The sequence below is a fragment of the Rattus norvegicus genome, chromosome 9 (genome assembly GCF_021556685.1).
Source record: "Rattus norvegicus strain SHRSP/BbbUtx chromosome 9, alternate assembly SHRSP_T2T, whole genome shotgun sequence".
In the NCBI taxonomy this organism is placed as follows: Eukaryota; Metazoa; Chordata; class Mammalia; order Rodentia; family Muridae; genus Rattus; species Rattus norvegicus.
In genome coordinates, this window is record NC_141542.1 from 111,763,266 (window position 1) to 111,780,550 (window position 17,285).

Sequence of the window (17,285 nt, forward strand, 5' to 3'; positions counted from 1 at the left end):
GTGGGATGCAGCTCAAGGGGAGGCCTCAAGGCCTGACACCATTACTGAGGCTATGGATCGCTCACAAAAAGGGACCTACCATGACTACTCTCCGAAAGATCCAACAAGCGGCTGAAAGAGTCAGATGCAGATATCTGCACTCAACCAATGAACAGAAGCTGCTGACCCCTGTGGTCGGATTAGGGAAAAGCTGAAAGAAACTGAGGAGGAGGACAACCCTGCAGGAGGACCAGCAGTCTCAATTAACCTGGTTCACTGATAAGATCTCTCAGACACTGGGTCACCAACCAGGCAGATACACCAGCTTATATGAGGTCTCCAACACATATGCAGCAGAGGACTTCCTGGTTTGGCTTTAGTCGGAGAAAATGCACCTAACCCTCAAGAGACTCTAGGCCCCAGGGAGTTTAGAGGTCTGGTGGGGTGGGTGGAGTGGGGACATCCTTGTGGAGAGAGGGGGAGCAGCAGGGAGGAGGTAATGGATGTGGAACAGTTGGAGGGGGGACTGGGAGGGGAATATATGGTGTAAAATAATTAATAATAATAATGGAAATTAATTGGCAGTATTCTTTTGTTTGTTCTTTTTCCAAATAATTTGAATAGTACTAGCATTAAGGTTTTGAATGTCTGGTAGATTTCTAAGATAAAACCATCTGGCTCTGGGCACTTTTTGTTTGGAGACGTTTAATTACTACTGCATTTATTTCATGAGGAGTTACAGATCTGTTTAGATCGCTTTGTGATTTCATTTAACTTTAGTTGTAGGTGGTATATATTGAGAATATTTTTTTCCTTTTTTCTTCTTTCTTAGATTTCCATTTGGCTCAAGGAGAGATTTTTTGAAAATGTCATTATGGCTGAGCAACTTGCCATCCCAAGGGGACTTCCATTCTCCAGCCACCTCTCCTGCACCTCCATCAGACTCCTGAATCATACAGGTAAGTTTCCTTCTCCCACCCATTTTCCCTGCTGAGTACCTATAGTCAGTATTGGGAGCCGGTTGAACCTTGATGGTCCTGGTGTGGCAGCCTTTGATGGATAGTCTTGGACTGTATTGTTCCGACCTGTAGTTCTTATGATTCAGGAGCATCACAGGTGAAGAGGTAGGGGCATGTACAGGACATGAGAAAGACAGGGATAACGGGGGTCCTGAAAAATCAATGTGGGTGACCTTTGTTGTGACTCCCTACATTGGGAATATGGACCCTAAAGAGGCCACCTCCTACAGCCAGATAGGAACCCCAGCAGAGCAATAGAGACACCAACTCATCCATAAAACTTCAACCCAAAATTGTTCCTGTCTGCAGGAAAGGAAGGCATGGGGATGGAGCAGAGATGAGGGAATGGTCAATCAATAATGGGCAAACACCAGTCTATAAAATTATTAGTGGTATTCTGCCATGCTTTCCGAAATGAGTTCTTTGAGAGGCTCCAACCAGCAGCTGACTAAGACAGATATAGATACCCACAGACAAACAATGGATGGAGTTTGGGGACTCTTTGGAAGAATAGGAGAAGGATTGTTGGTCCCAAAGGGAAAAGGACTCCACAGGAAGACCAACTGAGTCAACTAACCTGGATCCTTGGGGCTTTCAGAGTCTGAACTACCAACGAAAGAACAATCGGGCTGTACCTAGGCCTCCTGTGTAGCATATGGGCAGCTTGACCCATGTGTGTCCTGACCTGGAGTTGGGGCTATCTTAAGAGCTTTTGCCTGTACTTTGATTGTATTGTACTAGCTTGACTGCCTTGTCTGGCTTCAATTGGAGAGGAAGCAACTAGTCTCAAAGACATGAAGTGCCAAGGTGAGATGGGGAAATATCAGGTGAGTCCCTACCCTCCTAGAGGAGAAGGGGATGGGGCATGGGAGAAGGGTTGTGGGAGAAAGTGACTGGGAGGATATCAGTGACAGTGATTTAAGTGAATAAGTAGAAATAAATTTTAAAAAATAAATAATTTTAAAATATGATTTCCTCAGGGTTTGTTGTTACGTCTTTGTTTTTATCTCTAGGTTTGATTATTTGGCTATTCTTTCTCCGTCCTTCAGTTAATTTAGATAAGGACTTGACAATCTTATTGATTTCTGTCAAAGAAGAAATTTGTTTCATTATTATTTTGTATTGGATTTCTTGTTTCATTGTACTTTATTGGTTTCAGTACTGTTTTTACCATCTACTCCTTTTGGCTGTGATTTCTTCTTTTTATTATAGAGATTGTGGGTACACCATTAAGTTACTTGTGTGCAATCTCTCCAATTTTTTTCTTTATATGCCATTTAGTGCTATAAACTTGACTTTTAGACATTTCTTTATTGTGTTCCATAAGGTTGGGTACACTATACATTCTTTTTGATTCAATTTTTAAAAATCTTAAATTTCTTTCTCAATTCCTGTCTTGAGCCATTTTTCAGTTAATCGGGAGTTGTTCAGTTTCCATGAGGTTGCCCAATGTCTGTTGCTTATATCCAGATTTAATCCATGGTAGTTAAATAGTATGCATGGAGTAATTACACTTTCCTTGTACCTGTCGAGACTTGCTTTTTGTCTGAGTATCTGGCAAATTTTGAAGAAATTTCCATGAGGTGCTGAGAATAATGTTTATTTTATGTTTGGGTAAAATATTCTGTACATATATGTTCAGTTCCCAGGTTTTCAATATTAGTTTGGTCAAGCATCTTCCTGTTTTGCTTTTGTGTGATAGCAATGATGGAGTATTAAAGTCACTTAGTATCATTGTGTACTAAGGCTATAGTAGTGTTTTTTTTATGAACTTGCATGCCTTTGTGTTTGTCAGTGCATAGATGTTAACAATTGATTAATAATAGGCCTTACTGGTGATTTTTTTTCTTTGGCAAATATCCAGTGTCTTTTTTTTAATATCTCAAGATTAGTTTTGGTTTGATCTATTTTGTCAGATATTAAAAATGACATTAGCTTGCTTCTTTGGTCATTTTGCTTGCTTCTTTTTCCATCCTTTTACCTCAAGATGACATCTGTGCATGAGGATAATGTGTATTTCTTTGATGCAGCAGAAACATGGATCCTGTTTTTGATGGGAATCTGTTAGAATGTCTTGAGATCATTGTGTGTGTTTTTCCCCTCATTTGTTTCATTGGTCTGGAATAATTAATTCTTTGTGTTTCCTTGGGTGACTAATTTCTTTGGGCTGAAGTTTTCCTTGGAACACCTTCTGTTTTGCTTCGATTTTTTTATTTTTAATTTTTAAATTTATTTATTTATTCACTTTACATTCCAATATCATCCCCTCCTCCCAGTATCTCCTCATGCAGAACCTCTCCCTATTCCTCCCTCTGCTTCTCCTTTGAGAAAGGGAAGCTGTCCTCTAGGTATCATCCCCATCCACTATCGTCATGATCCCAACCCCCAAACCATTCCAGCACGTAAAGGACTGGGCAAATCTCCCACTTTATACCAGACAAGGCAGCCTGTTTATGGGAGTTGGCAGGTAAAGCAGCAGATTCAGAGAGAGACCCTGCTCCTGTGGTTGGGGAACCTGCATGAAGATCAAGCTGCTCATCTGCTAGTTCCAGCCCATGCTTGCCGTTTGGTCATCTATTCAGTCTCTGGGGGGGAGCATATGTTCAGGTCAGTTGATTCTGTCGGTCTACCTGTGGAGTACCTCTCATCTTCCTGTCCGTCAGTCTTTTCCAACTCTTCTACAAGACTCCCTAAGATCCATCTAATGTGTGACTGTATCTCCACATTTTTTTCCAATGGCTGCTGGGTAGAGCCTCTCAGAGGACAGTTATGCTAGGTTCTTGTCTGTAAGCATAACAGAGCATCATAGTCTAGGGACTAAACCTCTACCAAAAGACTATACATGGACTGACCCAGAGCTCCAACTGCCTATGTAGCAGAGAATAGCCTTGTTGGGCAACAGTGGAAGGGGAAGCCCTTGGTCCTGCCAAGGTTGGATCTCCAGTGCAGGGGAATGTCGGGGTGGGGGCGGTAAGGAGGGTGGATAAGGGGGGAACACCCGTCAGGGGGAGAGTGGGGGAGGGGGCCTTATGGACAGGAAACCAGGAAAGAGGATAACATTTGAAATGTAAATAAAGAAATATATCTAATTGAAAAATAGTGTCAGGGATTAGTTCTTGCCTGTGGGATGTGAATTCGGGCTGGTTATTGGTTGGCTATTCCCTAAGACTCCACCTTATTTTTGTCCCAACACATCTTTTTAGGCAGGATGCAATTTTGGTCTAAGGATTTGTGCAAGTGTTACTGTTCATATCCCTCCACTGGGAGTTCTATCTGGCTATGGGGAGTAGCCACTTCAGGGTCCATATTCCCCACTAACGGACGTTTCAGCTAGAGTCAACACCTACAGACCTTCTAGGGCCATCCTCAGTCCCAGTTCTCTGGGATGTTTAATGATTGCTTCATCCACCCACAGATGATTTCCTTTCTCTCTCTCCTGCTCTCCAAATATATGTTCTCCTCAGCCCTTGGCCCACTCTGCTTCTAGTCCCCTCTTCCACCCAGTCCCTTCCTTCCATCAACCTATAATATCTATTTTATTTCCCATCTGAGAAAGATTCAAGCATTCCCCCTAAAGCCCTCCTTGTCACTTGGCTTCTTTGGATATGCTGATTATAGCATGGTTATCCTGTACTTTATGGCTAATATTCACTAATAAGAGTAGATTCGCTGCATATCCTTTTGTGTCTGGGTTACTTCACTCAGGAAGATATTTTCTAGTTCCATCCATTTAGCTGCAAAATTCGTGATGCATTTGTTTTTAATGGCTGAGGAGTATTCCATTATGTAAATAAATCAAATTTTCTTTATCCATTCTTCTGTTGATGGACATCAGGTTTCCAGTTTCTGACTATTATGAATGAAGCTGCTATGAACCTAGTAGAACATTTTTTGGGTGCCCAGGAGTAGTATAGTTTGGGTATTGAGGTGAAACTATGCTCAAAATTCTGAGACACCAACAAATTGATTTTCAGAGTGGTTGTAAAAGAGATTACTCTCACCAGCAATGGAGGAGCATTCTCTTGCTCGGAGCACCTTCTTTTTTTTTTTTTTTTTTTTTGGTTCTTTTTTTCGGGGCTGGGGACCGAACCCAGGGCCTTGCACTTCCTAGGCAAGGGCTCTACCACTGAGCTAAATCCCCAACCCCTTCGGAGCACCTTCTTTTAGGATGGGTATTTACATAGAAATTGCTTAAATTTGATATTACCATGAGATGTCTTATTTTCCCCATGTATTATGTTTGAATGTCTTGCTGGATATAGTAGTCTGGCTGTCATCTCTGGTGCTCTATAGTTTGTAGAACGTCTGTCCAGGCCCTTCTGGCTTTCAGAGTCTCCTTTGAGAAGTCTGGTCCTATGTAAATTATCTTTAATTTTATTCTAGATTACTTACACATTTTTATTTAAGGTTTATTTAAATCATTTTCTTTTCCTTTTTCTCCTTATAAGCCCTCTCATGTCACCAACCTTACACTCTCTCAAATTTATTATGTCTTATTTTATTACTATTGCAATATGTTTATAAACTGGTATTAATCTTTCCCATGGATGTGTCACGTAATGGTTCTTTAATACCAAATGGTCAACTCAGAAATTATATGCATAAAAGTAATGCTAAACACACTAACTTAGCAGGTAGTATTTATCATTTATATTCTTGAGGACTTCAAGACTAAATTTAAGAATATCTCTTATAAAATTAAAGTTTTACAGCATGGATAAAAGCATTCCCAGAAATGGTAGACCATTTCTTCTTCCCTAAATCATGTTAAGGTCCTGGAAATAAGTTATCAAGTGAATTTTTTGCAGCAATTCCAGCAATCAGAGCATGTATCATTGTGCATTGTGCATTGATAGCTCCCCTGGGTGTAGCTAACATAATTGGTTGTGTTCTCAACCCTGACTTCTGAGTATATATGTATCTCCTAAAAGTTAAAGTTGTTTTGACTTCTTTGAGACAAAGCACAATGTTCTATTGTATTTATCCTGAGCCACATTGCACAACATCAATCTTGACAGCAGAGAATACATAGATGTTTTCTGATTTCTTAGTATACAATTTAATAAATGCTCAATATTAAATTTCCTCAAACTCAGAGATACATGCAAAATAACATAAAGAAGCAAGCATGGACAGTGATTTATTCTGCAAATTTCATGGTAAACAAAAACAAAACGAAAAACAAATCAATGAACAAAACAAAACAAAGAAAGCAAACAAAAGCAAAATCAAGAGAAAGACCACCACTACCACCACTACTAACAAGAACACGCTTACAATACAAAATAGAAAATGCAACTGAACAAGATTTTGCGCCCTACAAATATTTAGACAAAGATCCAAGCTTTCTGCTACCCTAGCTACTACATGAGTTAGATTGAATTGGCAACTGATTGGATGACAGAACAGCTGGGATTTGATAACTAAGCTATAAAAGTAGGGACCAATATTGTTCACTTAGACAATTGTTAAATCCAGGATCAATGTCAGCATAAACCACAGAAAACAAAGTGTACAAGTTTGTTCAAATAATTTCTCCTTTCTGCATATGAAGTATCAATCTCCTTTCTCCTCTCCTCTCCTCTCCTCTCCTCTCCTCTCCCCTCTCTCTCTCTCTCTCTCTCTCTCTCTCTCTCTCTCTCTCTCTCTCTCTCTCTCTCTCTCTCTCTCCTCCCCTTCATTGCCCCCCTCTCCCACTCTCCTCTCCTCTCCCTTTTCCCCTCTGTTTCCTTTATACTTGCCTCAGTGTCTCATCTTTTTCCATCTCTCTGCATAGGTATTTCTCTTTCTCCTTGTCCCTTGCAAAGTGCCCCTTCCAGGTTCTCTGTTTGACAGTTTTTAACGGCATCTTTCAATTTTTTGTATTTCTTTAAACTATGTTTTATTCTCCTGAAATGTATATTGTAAAACTTTGTCATTAGTGATGGATTATTTTTATTTGATTTTGTATTCTTTTTTCATTCTGTTTTCTTCTTTTCTGCACTTTTTCTCTTCCACTCTATCACATCAATCTCCATTCTCCTCAGAATTCTTTTTGTTGATGTAATCTGCCTCCACAGACTCTCCCCACCCTCCCCCAGGACAATATTAAGTAATATAAATATTTTAAAATGTGCTAAATAGGAGGATATCTTAATGTCTTAGTTAAGGTTTTATTGCTGTGAAAAGGTACCATGAACAAACCAACACTTAAAAGGGAGAACATTTAACTGGGTTGGTTACAGTTTCCGAAGTTTGGTTTTTTTTTTCAACATAATAGAAAACGTGGTAGCATTCAGGGAAACATGATGCTGAAAGTTCTATATCTCGATCCACTGGCAGCAGAAGGAATGCTCTGTGTCCCCCTGGGCAGAGCTTAAGCATAGAACTTATAGTAATAATTACTTCTCATAAAGTGTTCATTTTTCATTTTCTAATGATATTCTTCATAAACACCTAATTCTTATGTCAAGGTTGGGTTACTTATTTGCATTGGCTTAAATATTCTAAATTTCTTTTATCTAATGGGTAAATCTAAAAGTCTAACCCCAACCATCCAGTAGTTGGTTCCTTCCATTCTCAGGGTCCCCTAAGGAAAGTTGGTGCTGTCTCAGACACAAGAAAACCCACAGTTCTTTCTAGTAAAGCAATTGCAAACATTCAACCCTAGACAAAAAGGCTACCTATACATAAACACTAATTTGTTTCAGGTTTAGATTGAAAGCACACATTCCAGTCTATTCTTCTTAATTGGCATTCATTCTTCAGCAGTATGCAAACACATAGATTTTTATTAACTCAATAATTTAGTATTTTTATGAAAAAGTTTATAAATTGTGAATAAGTAATAGCTAAAGCAACTAGAATTAGAATTAGATATTAGATTATGAGATCAAAACAGCTGTTTCACATCTACATTCTAGAGATGGCAAACACAGACAAGCAACAAGAAACAGGAAGCCCCACTCTGACTCATTTTCACAGCAAGACTACCTCTATCCGGTCAGTGGGATATCCCTTTTATCTCACTCTTTAAATAATTTTTTTTGTTACAAGCTGTTTGAATTTCAAAGACATTTTCTAATCATAGGAGAGATATGTAAGTATGTTTTCTAAAGGTGACCCTTGCTCTGAAGTAAGAATAAAAAAATCATGCATGCAGACATACCTCTGTCTTTAAGTGGATTTGATTTTTCAGAAAAGATGGCCTACGGTACTGGAGATAACCTATTGCAGGTGTCTGTGTGTCATTTACTGCATAAGCAGGATGAAATGTTGCCAGAAAAGCCTGGAGCTCACAGATCCTGACAAAGTGCAATTGTCTTTGCTAAAAGGGAATCTTCTAAAAAATTGGTGTAGCTGCTCTCAGAGGCTGGAGTTCCCTCTGTTAGCAAAACTGGAGGATTAAATAATAAGGAAATGCGACTAATTTTCTTTGATTCTTTCCTTCCTCCTTCTTTCCTTTCTTTCTTTATAATCATAAAGAAACCAGATACATAGACTACATGACAAATGCTTTAATATCGTAAATCTAAAAACTAAAGAACACTGTGAAACACAGTCATAGAATTATATCATTGATACATATGCAAAATGTCATTATTGATTATTACTTTATTTCATATAGTTTAAAAATACAGAGATGTATTTAATTTTAAAAATGTTTATTTGCTCATTTGTTTATTTAGGCAGGTTTGCATAAAACTCAGGCTGACTTTGAGGCTGGTGTTGAACTCTTGATCTTTTCACCTGTTCCTCTTTCTAATAATGTGAATATTGTTAAATATGAGCACAAATACCAAGTATTTATCATTTCCCTAGCCTCACTATCACATATTTAGAGAGATAACACACAATTAGCAGGCAATTTAGAAGATGTACGATTATCTTTTATAGTAATTCTGTTTACATGTTATCACTGCAAACTTCACTGTCTTTGAATTATGTATGGGCAGAGGAAACCATTATTTAAAAGCTCTTTTTCTTAAGTAACACAAAGGCAATAACTATGTCCTGATAAAGTCAAATTGAAAGACCCCTCCCTGAAATGACCATGAAACAAAAACTTTCAGAAATGTGAACAACAAAGACTGCTATAGAAAAATATAACATAGTAGGCACATAATTACCACTCCCAGAGCAAAACTTCGGTGAAGAAACAGAGATCTAATTTTGCATCTTCCCTGTAATTGTTGGTACAACATCATGAAATATTAAAGACATCGAGTAAACCAAAGACACTAAGATCACTATGAAACAGATATATACTTTAAAAGTTGAAGAATTTGAAATTATTCTAGATGTCTAATCAAATCTTCTCAACATCAAGGCAAAATTCCTCTGCTGTGATGTCAGTTTACGAGTAAATCCTCCAGTTCCACAAACTACATGCACAGATCCTGATAAGAGGGGAGCTGATTCAAGGCTTTGTACCAAGGGTCTAATACATGAGAAAGGAATGTAGTTCCTTTCCTATAGACATGAACATACTTGGCAGAGCCAGTAATAGTTGTGGCTACCCCAACCCCAGTTGTGTAAAAACAAAATAGTTCCTGCACTAAACCAGGAATATGGCTGGCAGAGTCATAATTGCTTGGGGCAGGGCCTTGGAAGAATAAAGATTTCAATACTGAGATTCAAAATTTTTTACCCCAAGGGTCTAAGTTATCAATCCCGTGGTTCTATGATGCCCCTCAGATACTCTATGATCCTTTGTGCAACATTGTTGATTTAGATTCCATCTGACATTGCCCCATTTCCCCCCTGGAAATAATATATAAGATGCTGTATTTCTTAATAAGATTTATGGCATAAACCATCAGCTTAAGTAGGACCTCTCAACACCAACTTCTCTCTTTTTCATATTATTATCTCTTGGATCTCCCACAAAAAATGGCTCAAAAAAGATTTTCTGGTCTAGGTCAGATTGGATGCAGGGTTTAGTATAAGAGACTAATTCAATAGAGTTTTGAAAATTCCCTATTTCATGTACATGCTGATGCTAAGTCAAACTCAAAAAACAAGCAAGACTTAGATTGGAAGAGTTCAGTTGGTTTTAATGGACAAATATTTTGATAAGGATAAGGAAACACATTTCAATAGTTTAAAAATCATAAACAGTGGTTGAATAATATATACACATTATCTAATTTCAGCCTAATTTCTCAATTTTGAAGCTAGAACTCTAATTATTAATCCATTCATTCATAAAGTTTTAGGAACTTACAATACTATATCTGAATTCTGTCAATTAAACACAAGTTTTAATTTGGGCTTTTTATTAGTCAAGCTTAAAATATATGTGAGACCCCATATGAACAACAATGCCAACCAACCATAGCTTCCAGGGACTAAGCCACTACCCAAAGACTATACATGGACTGACCCTGGGCTCCAACTGCATAGGTAGCAATGAATAGCCTACTAAGGACACCAGTGGAAGGGGAAGCCCTTGGTCCTGCCAAGGCTGGACCCCCAGTGAACAGGATTGTTGGGGGGAGGGTGGTAATGGGGGGAGGATAGGGAGGGCAACACCCATATAGAAGGGGAGGGGGAGAGGTTAGGGGGATGTTGGCCTGGAAACCAGGAAAGGGAATAACATTTGAAATGTAAATAGAAATACCCAATTTAATAAAGATGGAAAAATATATGTGAATTCTAAAATAATGATGGCTGTGAACAAGCCATGTGTCATAAAACTCATAACTTAAGAAAATAACTATTATCTTTCAAACATTTATTTATGGCCCATATAGAATGTACCAGAGACCAGGGAGATGAGAGAGTCTCTCAGGACCCAAAAAGAGGAACCTTAGATGAAATGCCCTACAGTGGAAGAGGGAACTCCTAGAGTCCACTTCCAGTAGAAAGACAGGGCATCAAGTGAAGGGATGAGGTTACCATCCCACAGTTAAAAACTCTGACCCAGAATTTTTGCTGTCTAAAAGGACCACAGAAACAAAAAAGGGAGAAGAGCCTGCAGGAAAGGAGATACAGTGACAGGCACAAATTGGGATCCAGCTCAAAGGGAAGCCCCAACACTTGACACTATTACTGATGCTGTGGTGTACTTACAGACAGGACCCTAGTATGGCTGCCCTCAAGCAAGTGAAAGAGTCAGATGTAGATACTTACACCCAACCAATGGACAGAAGCTGGGAACCCCTGTGGTTGAATGAGGGAAAAGCTGAAAGAAGCTGAGAAGGGGGGCAAACCCATAGGGAGACCAACCTGGATCCCTGACATCTCTCAGACACTGGGGCACTAACCAGGCAACATACACCAGCTGATATGAGGCTCCTGATAAATATATAGCAGAGGACTGTGTGGTCTAACACCAGTGAGAGAAGAGACACCTAACCCTCCAGAGTATTGAGGCCTCAGGGAATGGGCAGGTGTGGTTGGATTATCCTCTTGGAGACAGAAGAGGAGGTATAGGATGAGGAACAGTCAAAATGCAGAGTGTGAGGGGGATAACAACTGGACTAAATTTTCATATTTATAATTAAATATGTAAAAGTAAAAATGAACACGCAAAACAGGTTTATAAATAGATACCCTTAACCCATTCTCATGATGCCACTCCAGGAAGCTGTTTATGTGTAAAGATGATTCAATACCAAGAGAATTCACCATTGAAGGAGATAAAGAGAACACTGATGACTGATCAAAATATCACCAAATTAAAGTGATTTGGTTACAAGGAAAATAAACTTAGAATTTCTAGTGGACATGATAGTATTATAAGACTAGAATTTAGAATTATCTGGCATTGAGGAGAAAAATGCACAATGCGTGTGTTTTCAGATCTGAAGTAAATAAAATCCAAATTATGGCTACTAGTTAACAAAAAATAAAAAGTAAAAGAAAAAACAAAACCAAAATCAAACAAACAACAGAAAAAAATACCCTAGTTGGAAAGAATGTAATGGGGTGGAGTTTAACAAAAACTAAGGATATAAAGAAAGTATTAAGAATATTCACTACTTTGTAAATTAATTTAAATTTATAACTACCAAAATAGGGGCTTTGAACATTGTTACCCTGCATATGTCAATAATGATGCTTCCATAAACTATGGATTGTTAAAATCTCAATCCAGGTGTGGGATATTTCCTTACCATTTTTTTTGCCAAGGAGGCTACAATATAGGCTATTATCTTTGCTCATGGTTGGTAGCAGTAAGGCTATTGCTGAAGACGGTCTACACTTTTTTTACAAGACATAGAAATTAAGCAGGAATGTCCTTGGATACTTCTACATGGATGACCATAGTGTAAGGGATGCTATTTGGGCAGCTCAGGGAGAAACATCTTCAGTGGTCTTACCCAGTGGTGTACCTGGGTGTACTAAACTGAACTGGTAGGCAGCATACTTTCAGTTGTGTAATAGTGGCATGAATGTTATGGGTAACAATTGACTCCTTCATGATTGGATTTGAAGTTCACTGTTGTCAGGAGCCATATTAGAACAAGCTAATAAGTAGCAAGTGATCTTCCTGAGATGGTCTACTTCAGATTATAATATAATCTGTGACAGATTCACTCATATAGATAAGGCCTGGGAGAATTCATTTTTGGAAAGATTCTTGCTTTTCCTGTTGTTACTATTAAACTAGGTATTAACCCACCCCTTTTGAGCAGATCTCTGCAGATCTATGGAAATGTATTGTCTTGTAGTGATGCTATATAGACAAATAGATGACTTCTTAAGTCTTAAGGATGATCCTGTAAGAATTCCTAAAATTACATCAGTGGTTATTAAGCTCCTTTATAGGTCACTGCTATTAGGTTCTTTTCTGGTAGTCAAAACTGCAATGAGAACTCTGTCAGTCTCCAGTGTGTCACTTGTTTATTGCTCTTAGATAGTAAGCAGACTTTCTACTCAGAGCACATTCCAAGAGGTGGTAAACAATTTACCAAAGATCATAAAAAGGGAACTAACGATTTATTATTGGTGCTAGGACAGAAGATAAAATAATGACTGGGTTGTAATAACTTAGTTATGTTTTTTGACTTCCAATGGACCTGTGGAGCTGTGACAGATGATGGATGCTTAGCAATATAATTACTCTTAATATATATGTATGTAAACATTCTCTGTTGTAACTATTTCATTTTGTCATTGGATTTTTTTGTATGAACTTGTGATGAACTTTTCAACACCTGATCATATATTCTGAAAGATGTTTTAGTGCTGAGGTAAAGAAAATAGAGTGAGAACTGAGCTGAGAAGAACTGAGATGAGAAGAACACTTCTTAGACAAAAAGAGAGAATTTTTTTTGCCTTTCCCCATTTAAAGAAGAATTTTTTCCCTTTTTCTGCTTAGGATCTTTCTGCTTTTCCACTTAGATAGCTTTCAGAGGAAACTTTTTTACAACTTAATGATAAACTCTATAATCACTTTTCAAAGTGTCCCTTTTTCTTCCTGCAAATTCCGACTAATGGGCTGAAAGTTAGAACCCTGCAGTTCCCGCTGAGGTAGAACAAAGGGCTACATTATTTACTTCTCTGCTGTTAAACTACAGGTGTTAATCCCCCAAACCAGCAGCAGCCTTTTACCCTCAGAAAGAGCAAGAAAGATTTCACAATTTTTTAAGACATTATTATCAGCTTGTTAGTTCAGTTTGAAAGCTCAAATGTCCAGAAATCCTCAGACTTTAAAGCCACACCAGAGTCCTACTCAGGGCATCCACCACTACCCATCTCCAGGGGATGGGGCTCCTGGCACACTGTGAAGAAGGTTATTTGTACCTGGTAGTATAAACCTTTTCAAAGGAACATGACCAGGGAGATCATAGACTCTGTTGCAGAACTTATTGTTGCTGTTTTAGTAATTGTATGTACTGTCAAATTGCCCTGTGAATGTGTGTGGTTACAGTAATAGATTAATGATAACCTCAGTCTTGGTCAAAGATGTTTTTATTTATAATAGACAATAGTCAATCCAGAGATTCATAGCTGGTAGAGCACTGATAGAGAGATTGTTGAATGTTTACACATAAAAAACACAGCTATACTACCCACTTCAAGGGTTGGAGAACATCACTAAATAAATTCCAGAAAAAATATAAAAGCAGAGTCAGGAACAATGCTGTCAAATGTTGTGTTCTGGACATGAGATGGCCCCAGGACTTACAGGACTTAGAAATTCAGACTTCTTGTTGTACCTGCACAGGGACAACATTCTAGCATAAATGGAGGAGGAGCACATGAAGCCACACTCATATTCGAGGAGCAATCAGTAGTTAAACATGAATGAAATTCTTCTTCTTCAGAAATGTATCTGTATTTTCAAAATGTCAATAATGCAGCCAATAACCCCATAGCCATATCCATGCACATTAAAGCAAACCTAATTTAACATTATCAGTTAGTTAAATAGAAAGAAAGAAAGAAAGAAAGAAAGAAAGAAAGAAAGAAAGGAAGGAAGGAAGGAAGGAAGGAAGGAAGGAAGCAGGCAAGGCAAGCAGGCAAGCAAGCAAGAAAGAAAAAAAGAAAAAGAAAGTTAAGAGGACCCTGGACTCTGACCTCATAGGTAGCAATGAATGTCCTAGTAAGAGCACCAGTGGAAGGGGAAGCCCTTGGTCCTGCCAAGACTGAACCCCCAGTAAATGTGATTGTTGGGGGAGGGCGGTAATGGGGGGAGGACGGGGAGGGGAACACCCATAAAGAAGGGGAGGGGGGAGGGGTTAGGGGGATGCTGGCCCGGAAACCGGGAAGGGGAATAACAATCGAAATATAAATAATATAAATAAGAAATACTCAAGTTAATAAAGATGAAAAAAAAGAGGTAAACAAGTAGAGAAATGTTCAACAGGGAGTGAGAATGTAATAAAAGAGGGGAATAGGAGTTAAAATGACAAAAATACACCATATATATATATATGAAATTGCCAAAGAATAAATTACTATAAATTAGTAATGAGCAAGCAAAAGGTGCAACAAACATAATCAAACGTATGCCCAGAAGACTGACAGAACAAAGATGCTGGTAAGCATATTTAAATAAGATGACTCAGACTAACCATTTCCACTACATGGAGGGAACAAAGAAGCCACTGTGCAATCACTATGATAATACATGTGTAAAACAATGACTACTCAAAATAAAATTAGATGGATAATGTAAGAGATAGTGGAGTCAAGACTTCCAGCTTGACCTGAATTTGACTATGTTCATTAAGTCTACTCTTGAACCCTTTCTTTAAATCTTATGTTGATATATGATGGGTCACAGGGCATCCTACATTATTAAGCTAAATCTGAGTATGTAAGTTGAAAAGCTTAAAACAAACTAAAAACATTTTCTTAAAATGTTAAAAGCTTGAATATGGTATTCAGAGTATTAAATTAACTTGGTATTGGCACACATCTGTATTCTCAGTACCTGGAAATCTGAGACAGGAGCAATGCAAGTTCGAGGCTATCCAGGGCTATGTTGCAAAACCTTGTCTCAAAACAGAAAGCAAAACAAAATTATGAAGTGATCAATTTTCCATTAAGTTAGTAATTTCAGTAGTCCTAGCTAAAATTAGGAGACTGATGCAATTCTCTGTGATAAGTTCCTGCTAAAGAAACATCCCTCCCTCAAGCCTATATTATTCTGTCAAAGTCCAATCAGCCACTGATAATAGGAACAGAATTCATTGATGAATTATAAATAAATGTATAGCTATGCTTTCATATATTATTCTTTTACTATAATTCCTTGGCACATTAAAATAATTACCATATTTATATATGCTAACTCACATGAATAACAATAACATATTATGAATAAAAATTTTCCTGACACAATAAAATAACCTTTTTATTTAGTCCATTCACATCTGTTTATTGGAAAATTGAAAAAAATCAAGACATTAGAGTAGAATAGAATATTAAAATATTACTAAAGTAATATTTTTTCCTTTTAAATCATAGGAGAAATACTTAAAATTGAATTAGCAGTGAAAGTTTTTAATATAATAAAAGTAATTTAGGCATTAGATAATAGTAATTTAGAATCTCCAAGCCAATGTAAATGAGTGACCTAAACTTTACATATAAGAATTTTGTGTATATGAAGAATGTCACTGTGAACTTATAATGAATGTTTTATGAGCTATGATTATTACTATAGATATATGATGGGTAATATATGAATGTCTCTTTTCTGTAAATGTTTTAAAGATAAGAAACAAAAGTACTATACATATGTAGTGCATTTATTTTGAGAAATATACAATGATGATCACTTTGAACATCTTTTTGTAGCTAGATTTGTAGCTCAGTGCTTAGAATTTTTACATATTTATGCTTGTGTATTTGATTCATATCACAATCCCAAAAGAAACAATGAATAGCATCCTATATTCAAAAATATCATCTTTAAAATGATGTTACAGTCATGATTGTATTTAATGTCTAAGCTCATAAAAGTCTTTTCAAATGAAAATAAATTTGCATTTTATTTTAGCAGTTTATTTATTTATTATTTTATTTTTAAAATTGTAACATAAACACAAATACTTTTCCCTTCCCTTTTTTCCTTTCTTACACCCAGGTAAAAACTTCTTAGCTCTTGTCCCAATTTGTGACCTCTTGTTCTATTGCACTAGTTCTATTGCACATATATATGTGTATATGTATATGTATATGATATATATAGTATATATACATGTACATGTATATGATGTATATGTAGTATATGTAATATATGTATATGTATATGATATATAGTATATGTACATGTACATGTATATGATGTATATGTAGTATATGTAATATATATATATGTGTATGTGTATGTATGCACATGTGTATATGTATATGTGGTATATGTAGTATGTGTAGTATATATAAGTGTATGTGTTTGTATATATGTATGTGTATGTCTATGTATATATAAAACCAGCTTAGTCATTATGATGCATCTTGTATGTATATTTTCAGGCCTAGGCATTTGTTACTTGTGTCCTTTACCCTGAGGAAGACTATCTCTCTCACTCCCAGCACTCTTCATTTGTGTATAATTCTTTGTGTAAGGTTGAAGCCTTATGGGCTTTTCTCAAGCTACTTTGGCATGTCCAATGGTGTTATTGTTCACTCATATTTTAGAATCATGTTGCTGAGAATTTATGGTCTGCTAATACTAGGAATCATAATCTCACAGAAAACTCCCTGATGTGGTACCATTAGATCTTTGAATACAACACTATAATGTGTAACCCTAAAGCTGTGTATGATGGTGTGTACTTTTAAAACTAGCACCCAGCAGGCTAATACAGGAAGTGGAGGTTATAGGTAAAGTTCAGTCTAGAACAT